Genomic DNA, 15,097 nt, shown 5'->3' with positions numbered 1-15,097 from the left:
ATGATGTGCAGTGTGTGTTTACTGACCGAATGAGGAAGAACATCATGATGTGCAGTGTGTGTTTACTGACCGAATGAGGAAGATCATCATGATGTGCAGTGTGTGTTTACTGTCCGAATGAGGAAGATCATCATGATGTGCAGTGTGTGTTTACTGACCGAATGAGGAAGATCATCATGATGTGCAGTGTGTGTTTACTGACCGAATGAGGAAGAATCATCATGATGTGCAGTGTGTGTTTACTGACCGAATGAGGAAGATCATCATGATGTGCAGTGTGTGTTTACTGACCGAATGAGGAAGATCATCATGATGTGCAGTGTGTGTTTACTGACCGAATGAGGAAGATCATCATGATGTGCAGTGTGTGTTTACTGACCGAATGAGGAAGATCATCATGATGTGCAGTGTGTGTTTACTGACCGAATGAGGAAGATCATCATGATGTGCAGTGTGTGTTTACTGACCGAATGAGGAAGATCATCATGATGTGCAGTGTGTGTTTACTGACCGAATGAGGAAGATCATCATGATGAGCAGTGTGTGTTTACTGTCCGAATGAGGAAGATCATCATGATGTGCAGTGTGTGTTTACTGACCGAATGAGGAAGATCATCATGATGTGCAGTGTGTGTTTACTGACCGAATGAGGAAGATCATCATGATGTGCAGTGTGTGTTTACTGACCGAATGAGGAAGAACATCATGATGTGCAGTGTGTGTTTACTGTCCGAATGAGGAAGATCATCATGATGAGCAGTGTGTGTTTACTGACCGAATGAGGAAGATCATCATGATGTGCAGTGTGTGTTTACTGACCGAATGAGGAAGATCATCATGATGTGCAGTGTGTGTTTACTGACCGAATGAGGAAGATCATCATGATGTGCAGTGTGTGTTTACTGACCGAATGAGGAAGATCATCATGATGTGCAGTGTGTGTTTACTGACCGAATGAGGAAGATCATCATGATGTGCAGTGTGTGTTTACTGTCCGAATGAGGAAGATCATCATGATGAGCAGTGTGTGTTTACTGACCGAATGAGGAAGATCATCATGATGTGCAGTGTGTGTTTACTGACCGAATGAGGAAGATCATCATGATGTGCAGTGTGTGTTTACTGACCGAATGAGGAAGATCATCATGATGTGCAGTGTGTGTTTACTGTCCAAATGAGGAAGATCATCATGATGTGCAGTGTGTGTTTACTGACCGAATGAGGAAGATCATCATGATGAGCAGTGTGTGTTTACTGTCCGAATGAGGAAGATCATCATGATGTGCAGTGTGTGTTTACTGTCCGAATGAGGAAGATCATCATGATGTGCAGTGTGTGTTTACTGTCCGAATGAGGAAGATCATCATGATGAGCAGTGTGTGTTTACTGACCGAATGAGGAAGATCATCATGATGTGCAGTGTGTGTTTACTGTCCGAATGAGGAAGATCATCATGATGAGCAGTGTGTGTTTACTGTCCGAATGAGGAAGATCATCATGATGAGCAGTGTGTGTTTACTGACCGAATGAGGAAGAACATCATGATGTGCAGTGTGTGTTTACTGACCGAATGAGGAAGATCATCATGATGTGCAGTGTGTGTTTACTGTCCGAATGAGGAAGATCATCATGATGAGCAGTGTGTGTTTACTGTCCGAATGAGGAAGATCATCATGAGGTGCAGTGTGTGTTTACTGACCGAATGAGGAAGATCATCATGATGTGCAGTGTGTGTTTACTGACCGAATGAGGAAGAACATCATGATGTGCAGTGTGTGTTTACTGTCCGAATGAGGAAGAACATCATGATGTGCAGTGTGTGTTTACTGACCGAATGAGGAAGATCATCATGATGTGCAGTGTGTGTTTACTGTCGAATGAGGAAGATCATCATGATGAGCAGTGTGTGTTTACTGACCGAATGAGGAAGAACATCATGATGTGCAGTGTGTGTTTACTGACCGAATGAGGAAGATCATCATGATGTGCAGTGTGTGTTTACTGTCCGAATGAGGAAGATCATCATGATGAGCAGTGTGTGTTTACTGTCCGAATGAGGAAGATCATCATGATGAGCAGTGTGTGTTTACTGTCCGAATGAGGAAGATCATCATGATGAGCAGTGTGTGTTTACTGTCCGAATGAGGAAGATCATCATGATGTGCAGTGTGTGTTTACTGACCGAATGAGGAAGAACATCATGATGTGCAGTGTGTGTTTACTGACCGAATGAGGAAGATCATCATGATGTGCAGTGTGTGTTTACTGTCCGAATGAGGAAGATCATCATGATGAGCAGTGTGTGTTTACTGACCGAATGAGGAAGATCATCATGATGAGCAGTGTGTGTTTACTGTCCGAATGAGGAAGATCATCATGATGAGCAGTGTGTGTTTACTGTCCGAATGAGGAAGATCATCATGATGAGCAGTGTGTGTTTACTGACCGAATGAGGAAGATCATCATGATGTGCAGTGTGTGTTTACTGTCCGAATGAGGAAGATCATCATGATGAGCAGTGTGTGTTTACTGTCCGAATGAGGAAGATCATCATGATGTGCAGTGTGTGTTTACTGACCGAATGAGGAAGATCATCATGATGTGCAGTGTGTGTTTACTGTCCGAATGAGGAAGATCATCATGATGAGCAGTGTGTGTTTACTGTCCGAATGAGGAAGATCATCATGATGAGCAGTGTGTGTTTACTGTCCGAATGAGGAAGATCATCATGATGTGCAGTGTGTGTTTACTGACCGAATGAGGAAGATCATCATGATGTGCAGTGTGTGTTTACTGTCCGAATGAGGAAGATCATCATGATGTGCAGTGTGTGTTTACTGACCGAATGAGGAAGTACATCATGATGTGCAGTGTGTGTTTACTGACCGAATGAGGAAGATCATCATGATGAGCAGTGTGTGTTTACTGTCCGAATGAGGAAGATCATCATGATGTGCAGTGTGTGTTTACTGACCGAATGAGGAAGAACATCATGATGTGCAGTGTGTGTTTACTGACCGAATGAGGAAGATCATCATGATGAGCAGTGTGTGTTTACTGACCGAATGAGGAAGATCATCATGATGTGCAGTGTGTGTTTACTGTCCGAATGAGGAAGATCATCATGATGAGCAGTGTGTGTTTACTGACCGAATGAGGAAGATCATCATGATGTGCAGTGTGTGTTTACTGTCCGAATGAGGAAGATCATCATGATGTGCAGTGTGTGTTTACTGTCCGAATGAGGAAGAACATCATGATGTGCAGTGTGTGTTTACTGACCGAATGAGGAAGATCATCATGATGTGCAGTGTGTGTTTACTGTCCGAATGAGGAAGATCATCATGATGTGCTGTGTGTGTTTACTGACCGAATGAGGAAGAACATCATGATGTGCAGTGTGTGTTTACTGACCGAATGAGGAAGATCATCATGATGAGCAGTGTGTGTTTACTGTCCGAATGAGGAAGATCATCATGATGTGCAGTGTGTGTTTACTGACCGAATGAGGAAGATCATCATGATGAGCAGTGTGTGTTTACTGACCGAATGAGGAAGATCATCATGATGAGCAGTGTGTGTTTACTGACCGAATGAGGAAGATCATCATGATGAGCAGTGTGTGTTTACTGTCCGAATGAGGAAGATCATCATGATGTGCAGTGTGTGTTTACTGTCCGAATGAGGAAGATCATCATGATGTGCAGTGTGTGTTTACTGTCCGAATGAGGAAGATCATCATGATGAGCAGTGTGTGTTTACTGTCCGAATGAGGAAGATCATCATGATGTGCAGTGTGTGTTTACTGTCCGAATGAGGAAGATCATCATGATGTGCAGTGTGTGTTTACTGACCGAATGAGGAAGATCATCATGATGAGCAGTGTGTGTTTACTGACCGAATGAGGAAGATCATCATGATGTGCAGTGTGTGTTTACTGTCCGAATGAGGAAGATCATCATGATGAGCAGTGTGTGTTTACTGTCCGAATGAGGAAGATCATCATGATGTGCAGTGTGTGTTTACTGTCCGAATGAGGAAGATCATCATGATGAGCAGTGTGTGTTTACTGTCCGAATGAGGAAGATCATCATGATGTGCAGTGTGTGTTTACTGTCCGAATGAGGAAGATCATCATGATGAGCAGTGTGTGTTTACTGTCCGAATGAGGAAGATCATCATGATGAGCAGTGTGTGTTTACTGACCGAATGAGGAAGATCATCATGATGTGCAGTGTGTGTTTACTGTCCGAATGAGGAAGATCATCATGATGTGCAGTGTGTGTTTACTGTCCGAATGAGGAAGATCATCATGATGAGCAGTGTGTGTTTACTGTCCGAATGAGGAAGATCATCATGATGAGCAGTGTGTGTTTACTGTCCGAATGAGGAAGATCATCATGATGTGCAGTGTGTGTTTACTGACCGAATGAGGAAGATCATCATGATGAGCAGTGTGTGTTTACTGTCCGAATGAGGAAGATCATCATGATGAGCAGTGTGTGTTTACTGACCGAATGAGGAAGATCATCATGATGTGCAGTGTGTGTTTACTGTCCGAATGAGGAAGATCATCATGATGAGCAGTGTGTGTTTACTGACCGAATGAGGAAGATCATCATGATGTGCAGTGTGTGTTTACTGTCCGAATGAGGAAGATCATCATGATGAGCAGTGTGTGTTTACTGACCGAATGAGGAAGAACATCATGATGTGCAGTGTGTGTTTACTGACCGAATGAGGAAGATCATCATGATGTGCAGTGTGTGTTTACTGTCCGAATGAGGAAGATCATCATGATGAGCAGTGTGTGTTTACTGTCCGAATGAGGAAGATCATCATGATGTGCAGTGTGTGTTTACTGTCCGAATGAGGAAGATCATCATGATGAGCAGTGTGTGTTTACTGACCGAATGAGGAAGATCATCATGATGTGCAGTGTGTGTTTACTGTCCGAATGAGGAAGATCATCATGATGTGCAGTGTGTGTTTACTGACCGAATGAGGAAGATCATCATGATGTGCAGTGTGTGTTTACTGACCGAATGAGGAAGATCATCATGATGTGCAGTGTGTGTTTACTGTCCGAATGAGGAAGATCATCATGATGTGCAGTGTGTGTTTACTGTCCGAATGAGGAAGATCATCATGATGTGCAGTGTGTGTTTACTGTCCGAATGAGGAAGATCATCATGATGTGCAGTGTGTGTTTACTGACCGAATGAGGAAGATCATCATGATGTGCAGTGTGTGTTTACTGTCCGAATGAGGAAGATCATCATGATGAGCAGTGTGTGTTTACTGTCCGAATGAGGAAGATCATCATGATGTGCAGTGTGTGTTTACTGACCGAATGAGGAAGAACATCATGATGTGCAGTGTGTGTTTACTGTCCGAATGAGGAAGATCATCATGATGTGCAGTGTGTGTTTACTGTCCGAATGAGGAAGATCATCATGATGAGCAGTGTGTGTTTACTGTCCGAATGAGGAAGATCATCATGATGTGCAGTGTGTGTTTACTGTCCGAATGAGGAAGATCATCATGATGAGCAGTGTGTGTTTACTGTCCGAATGAGGAAGATCATCATGATGTGCAGTGTGTGTTTACTGACCGAATGAGGAAGATCATCATGATGTGCAGTGTGTGTTTACTGTCCGAATGAGGAAGATCATCATGATGTGCAGTGTGTGTTTACTGTCCGAATGAGGAAGATCATCATGATGTGCAGTGTGTGTTTACTGACCGAATGAGGAAGATCATCATGATGTGCAGTGTGTGTTTACTGTCCGAATGAGGAAGATCATCATGATGAGCAGTGTGTGTTTACTGACCGAATGAGGAAGATCATCATGATGTGCAGTGTGTGTTTACTGACCGAATGAGGAAGATCATCATGATGTGCAGTGTGTGTTTACTGTCCGAATGAGGAAGATCATCATGATGTGCAGTGTGTGTTTACTGACCGAATGAGGAAGATCATCATGATGTGCAGTGTGTGTTTACTGTCCGAATGAGGAAGATCATCATGATGTGCAGTGTGTGTTTACTGACCGAATGAGGAAGATCATCATGATGTGCAGTGTGTGTTTACTGTCCGAATGAGGAAGATCATCATGATGTGCAGTGTGTGTTTACTGACCGAAGAGGAAGATCATCATGATGTGCAGTGTGTGTTTACTGTCCGAATGAGGAAGATCATCATGATGTGCAGTGTGTGTTTACTGACCGAATGAGGAAGATCATCATGATGTGCAGTGTGTGTTTACTGTCCGAATGAGGAAGATCATCATGATGTGCAGTGTGTGTTTACTGTCCGAATGAGGAAGATCATCATGATGTGCAGTGTGTGTTTACTGACCGAATGAGGAAGATCATCATGATGTGCAGTGTGTGTTTACTGTCCGAATGAGGAAGATCATCATGATGTGCAGTGTGTGTTTACTGACCGAATGAGGAAGATCATCATGATGTGCAGTGTGTGTTTACTGTCCGAATGAGGAAGATCATCATGATGTGCAGTGTGTGTTTACTGTCCGAATGAGGAAGATCATCATGATGTGCAGTGTGTGTTTACTGTCCGAATGAGGAAGATCATCATGATGTGCAGTGTGTGTTTACTGTCCGAATGAGGAAGATCATCATGATGAGCAGTGTGTGTTTACTGACCGAATGAGGAAGAACATCATGATGTGCAGTGTGTGTTTACTGACCGAATGAGGAAGATCATCATGATGTGCAGTGTGTGTTTACTGTCCGAATGAGGAAGATCATCATGATGTGCAGTGTGTGTTTACTGTCCGAATGAGGAAGATCATCATGATGTGCAGTGTGTGTTTACTGTCCGAATGAGGAAGATCATCATGATGTGCAGTGTGTGTTTACTGTCCGAATGAGGAAGATCATCATGATGTGCAGTGTGTGTTTACTGACCGAATGAGGAAGATCATCATGATGTGCAGTGTGTGTTTACTGACCGAATGAGGAAGATCATCATGATGTGCAGTGTGTGTTTACTGACCGAATGAGGAAGATCATCATGATGTGCAGTGTGTGTTTACTGTCCGAATGAGGAAGATCATCATGATGTGCAGTGTGTGTTTACTGACCGAATGAGGAAGATCATCATGATGTGCAGTGTGTGTTTACTGTCCGAATGAGGAAGATCATCATGATGTGCAGTGTGTGTTTACTGTCCGAATGAGGAAGATCATCATGATGTGCAGTGTGTGTTTACTGACCGAATGAGGAAGATCATCATGATGTGCAGTGTGTGTTTACTGACCGAATGAGGAAGATCATCATGATGTGCAGTGTGTGTTTACTGTCCGAATGAGGAAGATCATCATGATGTGCAGTGTGTGTTTACTGTCCGAATGAGGAAGATCATCATGATGTGCAGTGTGTGTTTACTGTCCGAATGAGGAAGATCATCATGATGTGCAGTGTGTGTTTACTGTCCGAATGAGGAAGATCATCATGATGTGCAGTGTGTGTTTACTGACCGAATGAGGAAGAACATCATGATGTGCAGTGTGTGTTTACTGTCCGAATGAGGAAGATCATCATGATGTGCAGTGTGTGTTTACTGACGAATGAGGAAGATCATCATGATGTGCAGTGTGTGTTTACTGTCCGAATGAGGAAGATCATCATGATGTGCAGTGTGTGTTTACTGTCCGAATGAGGAAGATCATCATGATGTGCAGTGTGTGTTTACTGTCCGAATGAGGAAGATCATCATGATGTGCAGTGTGTGTTTACTGTCCGAATGAGGAAGATCATCATGATGTGCAGTGTGTGTTTACTGACCGAATGAGGAAGATCATCATGATGTGCAGTGTGTGTTTACTGTCCGAATGAGGAAGATCATCATGATGTGCAGTGTGTGTTTACTGTCCGAATGAGGAAGAACATCATGATGTGCAGTGTGTGTTTACTGTCCGAATGAGGAAGAACATCATGATGTGCAGTGTGTCTTTACTGACGAATGAGGAAGATCATCATGATGTGCAGTGTGTGTTTACTGTCCGAATGAGGAAGATCATCATGATGTGCAGTGTGTGTTTACTGTCCGAATGAGGAAGAACATCATGATGTGCAGTGTGTGTTTACTGTCCGAATGAGGAAGATCATCATGATGTGCAGTGTGTGTTTACTGTCCGAATGAGGAAGAACATCATGATGTGCAGTGTGTGTTTACTGACCGAATGAGGAAGATCATCATGATGTGCAGTGTGTGTTTACTGTCCGAATGAGGAAGAACATCATGATGTGCAGTGTGTGTTTACTGACCGAATGAGGAAGATCATCATGATGTGCAGTGTGTGTTTACTGACCGAATGAGGAAGATCATCATGATGTGCAGTGTGTGTTTACTGACCGAATGAGGAAGATCATCATGATGTGCAGTGTGTGTTTACTGACCGAATGAGGAAGATCATCATGATGTGCAGTGTGTGTTTACTGTCCGAATGAGGAAGACCATCATGATGTGCAGTGTGTGTTTACTGTCCGAATGAGGAAGATCATCATGATGTGCAGTGTGTGTTTACTGTCCGAATGAGGAAGACCATCATGATGTGCAGTGTGTGTTTACTGACGAATGAGGAAGATCATCATGATGTGCAGTGTGTGTTTACTGACCGAATGAGGAAGATCATCATGATGTGCAGTGTGTGTTTACTGACCGAATGAGGAAGATCATCATGATGTGCAGTGTGTGTTTACTGTCCGAATGAGGAAGATCATCATGATGTGCAGTGTGTGTTTACTGTCCGAATGAGGAAGATCATCATGATGTGCAGTGTGTGTTTACTGACCGAATGAGGAAGATCATCATGATGTGCAGTGTGTGTTTACTGTCCGAATGAGGAAGATCATCATGATGTGCAGTGTGTGTTTACTGTCCGAATGAGGAAGATCATCATGATGTGCAGTGTGTGTTTACTGACCGAATGAGGAAGATCATCATGATGTGCAGTGTGTGTTTACTGTCCGAATGAGGAAGACCATCATGATGTGCAGTGTGTGTTTACTGTCCGAATGAGGAAGATCATCATGATGTGCAGTGTGTGTTTACTGTCCGAATGAGGAAGACCATCATGATGTGCAGTGTGTGTTTACTGACGAATGAGGAAGATCATCATGATGTGCAGTGTGTGTTTACTGACCGAATGAGGAAGATCATCATGATGTGCAGTGTGTGTTTACTGACCGAATGAGGAAGATCATCATGATGTGCAGTGTGTGTTTACTGTCCGAATGAGGAAGATCATCATGATGAGCAGTGTGTGTTTACTGTCCGAATGAGGAAGATCATCATGATGTGCAGTGTGTGTTTACTGACCGAATGAGGAAGATCATCATGATGTGCAGTGTGTGTTTACTGTCCGAATGAGGAAGACCATCATGATGTGCAGTGTGTGTTTACTGACCGAATGAGGAAGATCATCCATGATGTGCAGTGTGTGTTTACTGACCGAATGAGGAAGATCATCATGATGTGCAGTGTGTGTTTACTGTCCGAATGAGGAAGATCATCATGATGAGCAGTGTGTGTTTACTGTCCGAATGAGGAAGATCATCATGATGTGCAGTGTGTGTTTACTGACCGAATGAGGAAGATCATCATGATGTGCAGTGTGTGTTTACTGTCGAATGAGGAAGATCATCATGATGTGCAGTGTGTGTTTACTGACCGAATGAGGAAGATCATCATGATGTGCAGTGTGTGTTTACTGTCCGAATGAGGAAGATCATCATGATGTGCAGTGTGTGTTTACTGTCCGAATGAGGAAGATCATCATGATGTGCAGTGTGTGTTTACTGACCGAATGAGGAAGATCATCATGATGTGCAGTGTGTGTTTACTGTCCGAATGAGGAAGATCATCATGATGTGCAGTGTGTGTTTACTGTCCGAATGAGGAAGATCATCATGATGTGCAGTGTGTGTTTACTGACCGAATGAGGAAGATCATCATGATGAGCAGTGTGTGTTTACTGTCCGAATGAGGAAGATCATCATGATGTGCAGTGTGTGTTTACTGACCGAATGAGGAAGATCATCATGATGTGCAGTGTGTGTTTACTGACCGAATGAGGAAGATCATCATGATGTGCAGTGTGTGTTTACTGTCCGAATGAGGAAGATCATCATGATGTGCAGTGTGTGTTTACTGTCCGAATGAGGAAGATCATCATGATGTGCAGTGTGTGTTTACTGTCCGAATGAGGAAGATCATCATGATGTGCAGTGTGTGTTTACTGTCCGAATGAGGAAGATCATCATGATGTGCAGTGTGTGTTTACTGTCCGAATGAGGAAGATCATCATGATGTGCAGTGTGTGTTTACTGACCGAATGAGGAAGATCATCATGATGTGCAGTGTGTGTTTACTGACCGAATGAGGAAGAACATCATGATGTGCAGTGTGTGTTTACTGTCCGAATGAGGAAGAACATCATGATGTGCAGTGTGTGTTTACTGACCGAATGAGGAAGATCATCATGATGTGCAGTGTGTGTTTACTGTCCGAATGAGGAAGATCATCATGATGTGCAGTGTGTGTTTACTGTCCGAATGAGGAAGAACATCATGATGTGCAGTGTGTGTTTACTGTCCGAATGAGGAAGAACATCATGATGTGCAGTGTGTGTTTACTGACGAATGAGGAAGATCATCATGATGTGCAGTGTGTGTTTACTGTCCGAATGAGGAAGACCATCATGATGTGCAGTGTGTGTTTACTGTCCGAATGAGGAAGATCATCATGATGTGCAGTGTGTGTTTACTGTCCGAATGAGGAAGACCATCATGATGTGCAGTGTGTGTTTACTGACGAATGAGGAAGATCATCATGATGTGCAGTGTGTGTTTACTGACCGAATGAGGAAGATCATCATGATGTGCAGTGTGTGTTTACTGACCGAATGAGGAAGATCATCATGATGTGCAGTGTGTGTTTACTGTCCGAATGAGGAAGATCATCATGATGAGCAGTGTGTGTTTACTGTCCGAATGAGGAAGATCATCATGATGTGCAGTGTGTGTTTACTGACCGAATGAGGAAGATCATCATGATGTGCAGTGTGTGTTTACTGTCCGAATGAGGAAGACCATCATGATGTGCAGTGTGTGTTTACTGTCCGAATGAGGAAGAACATCATGATGTGCAGTGTGTGTTTACTGTCCGAATGAGGAAGATCATCATGATGTGCAGTGTGTGTTTACTGTCCGAATGAGGAAGACCATCATGATGTGCAGTGTGTGTTTACTGTCCGAATGAGGAAGATCATCATGATGTGCAGTGTGTGTTTACTGTCCGAATGAGGAAGACCATCATGATGTGCAGTGTGTGTTTACTGACGAATGAGGAAGATCATCATGATGTGCAGTGTGTGTTTACTGACCGAATGAGGAAGATCATCATGATGTGCAGTGTGTGTTTACTGACCGAATGAGGAAGATCATCATGATGTGCAGTGTGTGTTTACTGTCCGAATGAGGAAGATCATCATGATGAGCAGTGTGTGTTTACTGTCCGAATGAGGAAGATCATCATGATGTGCAGTGTGTGTTTACTGACCGAATGAGGAAGATCATCATGATGTGCAGTGTGTGTTTACTGTCCGAATGAGGAAGACCATCATGATGTGCAGTGTGTGTTTACTGACGAATGAGGAAGATCATCATGATGTGCAGTGTGTGTTTACTGACCGAATGAGGAAGATCATCATGATGTGCAGTGTGTGTTTACTGTCCGAATGAGGAAGATCATCATGATGAGCAGTGTGTGTTTACTGTCCGAATGAGGAAGATCATCATGATGTGCAGTGTGTGTTTACTGACCGAATGAGGAAGATCATCATGATGTGCAGTGTGTGTTTACTGTCCGAATGAGGAAGATCATCATGATGTGCAGTGTGTGTTTACTGACCGAATGAGGAAGATCATCATGATGAGCAGTGTGTGTTTACTGTCCGAATGAGGAAGATCATCATGATGTGCAGTGTGTGTTTACTGACCGAATGAGGAAGATCATCATGATGTGCAGTGTGTGTTTACTGACCGAATGAGGAAGAACATCATGATGTGCAGTGTGTGTTTAATGTCCGAATGAGGAAGATCATCATGATGTGCAGTGTGTGTTTACTGTCCGAATGAGGAAGATCATCATGATGTGCAGTGTGTGTTTACTGACCGAATGAGGAAGATCATCATGATGAGCAGTGTGTGTTTACTGTCCGAATGAGGAAGATCATCATGATGTGCAGTGTGTGTTTACTGACCGAATGAGGAAGATCATCATGATGTGCAGTGTGTGTTTACTGACCGAATGAGGAAGATCATCATGATGTGCAGTGTGTGTTTAATGTCCGAATGAGGAAGATCATCATGATGTGCAGTGTGTGTTTACTGTCCGAATGAGGAAGATCATCATGATGTGCAGTGTGTGTTTACTGTCCGAATGAGGAAGATCATCATGATGTGCAGTGTGTGTTTACTGTCCGAATGAGGAAGAACATCATGATGTGCAGTGTGTGTTTACTGTCCGAATGAGGAAGAACATCATGATGTGCAGTGTGTGTTTACTGACGAATGAGGAAGATCATCATGATGTGCAGTGTGTGTTTACTGACCGAATGAGGAAGAACATCATGATGTGCAGTGTGTGTTTACTGTCCGAATGAGGAAGAACATCATGATGTGCAGTGTGTGTTTACTGACGAATGAGGAAGATCATCATGATGTGCAGTGTGTGTTTACTGTCCGAATGAGGAAGATCATCATGATGTGCAGTGTGTGTTTACTGTCCGAATGAGGAAGAACATCATGATGTGCAGTGTGTGTTTACTGTCCGAATGAGGAAGAACATCATGATGTGCAGTGTGTGTTTACTGACGAATGAGGAAGATCATCATGATGTGCAGTGTGTGTTTACTGTCCGAATGAGGAAGATCATCATGATGTGCAGTGTGTGTTTACTGTCCGAATGAGGAAGAACATCATGATGTGCAGTGTGTGTTTACTGTCCGAATGAGGAAGAACATCATGATGTGCAGTGTGTGTTTACTGACGAATGAGGAAGAACATCATGATGTGCAGTGTGTGTTTACTGACGAATGAGGAAGATCATCATGATGTGCAGTGTGTGTTTACTGACCGAATGAGGAAGAACATCATGATGTGCAGTGTGTGTTTACTGTCCGAATGAGGAAGAACATCATGATGTGCAGTGTGTGTTTACTGACGAATGAGGAAGATCATCATGATGTGCAGTGTGTGTTTACTGACCGAATGAGGAAGAACATCATGATGTGCAGTGTGTGTTTACTGTCCGAATGAGGAAGAACATCATGATGTGCAGTGTGTGTTTACTGACGAATGAGGAAGATCATCATGATGTGCAGTGTGTGTTTACTGACCGAATGAGGAAGATCATCATGATGTGCAGTGTGTGTTTACTGTCCGAATGAGGAAGAACATCATGATGTGCAGTGTGTGTTTACTGTCCGAATGAGGAAGAACATCATGATGTGCAGTGTGTGTTTACTGACCGAATGAGGAAGATCATCATGATGTGCAGTGTGTGTTTACTGTCCGAATGAGGAAGAACATCATGATGTGCAGTGTGTGTTTACTGACCGAATGAGGAAGATCATCATGATGTGCAGTGTGTGTTTACTGTCCGAATGAGGAAGACCATCATGATGTGCAGTGTGTGTTTACTGTCCGAATGAGGAAGATCATCATGATGTGCAGTGTGTGTTTACTGTCCGAATGAGGAAGAACATCATGATGTGCAGTGTGTGTTTACTGTCCGAATGAGGAAGATCATCATGATGTGCAGTGTGTGTTTACTGTCCGAATGAGGAAGATCATCATGATGTGCAGTGTGTGTTTACTGTCCGAATGAGGAAGAACATCATGATGTGCAGTGTGTGTTTACTGTCCGAATGAGGAAGAACATCATGATGTGCAGTGTGTGTTTACTGACCGAATGAGGAAGATCATCATGATGTGCAGTGTGTGTTTACTGTCCGAATGAGGAAGAACATCATGATGTGCAGTGTGTGTTTACTGACCGAATGAGGAAGATCATCATGATGTGCAGTGTGTGTTTACTGTCCGAATGAGGAAGATCATCATGATGTGCAGTGTGTGTTTACTGACCGAATGAGGAAGATCATCATGATGTGCAGTGTGTGTTTACTGACCGAATGAGGAAGATCATCATGATGTGCAGTGTGTGTTTACTGACCGAATGAGGAAGATCATCATGATGTGCAGTGTGTGTTTACTGACCGAATGAGGAAGAACATCATGATGTGCAGTGTGTGTTTACTGACCGAATGAGGAAGATCATCATGATGTGCAGTGTGTGTTTACTGTCCGAATGAGGAAGATCATCATGATGTGCAGTGTGTGTTTACTGTCCGAATGAGGAAGATCATCATGATGTGCAGTGTGTGTTTTACTGACCGAATGAGGAAGATCATCATGATGTGCAGTGTGTGTTTACTGTCCGAATGAGGAAGATCATCATGATGTGCAGTGTGTGTTTACTGACCGAATGAGGAAGATCATCATGATGTGCAGTGTGTGTTTACTGTCCGAATGAGGAAGATCATCATGATGTGCAGTGTGTGTTTACTGACCGAATGAGGAAGATCATCATGATGTGCAGTGTGTGTTTACTGACCGAATGAGGAAGATCATCATGATGTGCAGTGTGTGTTTACTGACCGAATGAGGAAGATCATCATGATGTGCAGTGTGTGTTTACTGTCCGAATGAGGAAGATCATCATGATGTGCAGTGTGTGTTTACTGTCCGAATGAGGAAGATCATCATGATGTGCAGTGTGTGTTTACTGACCGAATGAGGAAGATCATCATGATGTGCAGTGTGTGTTTACTGTCCGAATGAGGAAGATCATCATGATGTGCAGTGTGTGTTTACTGACCGAATGAGGAAGATCATCATGATGTGCAGTGTGTGTTTACTGTCCGAATGAGGAAGATCATCATGATGTGCAGTGTGTGTTTACTGTCCGAATGAGGAAGATCATCATGATGTGCAGTGTGTGTTT

This window comes from Siphateles boraxobius, unplaced genomic scaffold (genome assembly GCF_051911475.1).
Source record: "Siphateles boraxobius isolate OS27281-9 unplaced genomic scaffold, OSU_SipBor_1 69, whole genome shotgun sequence".
Lineage (NCBI taxonomy): Eukaryota > Metazoa > Chordata > Actinopteri > Cypriniformes > Leuciscidae > Siphateles > Siphateles boraxobius.
Note: the sequence above shows the minus strand (reverse complement) of the source record.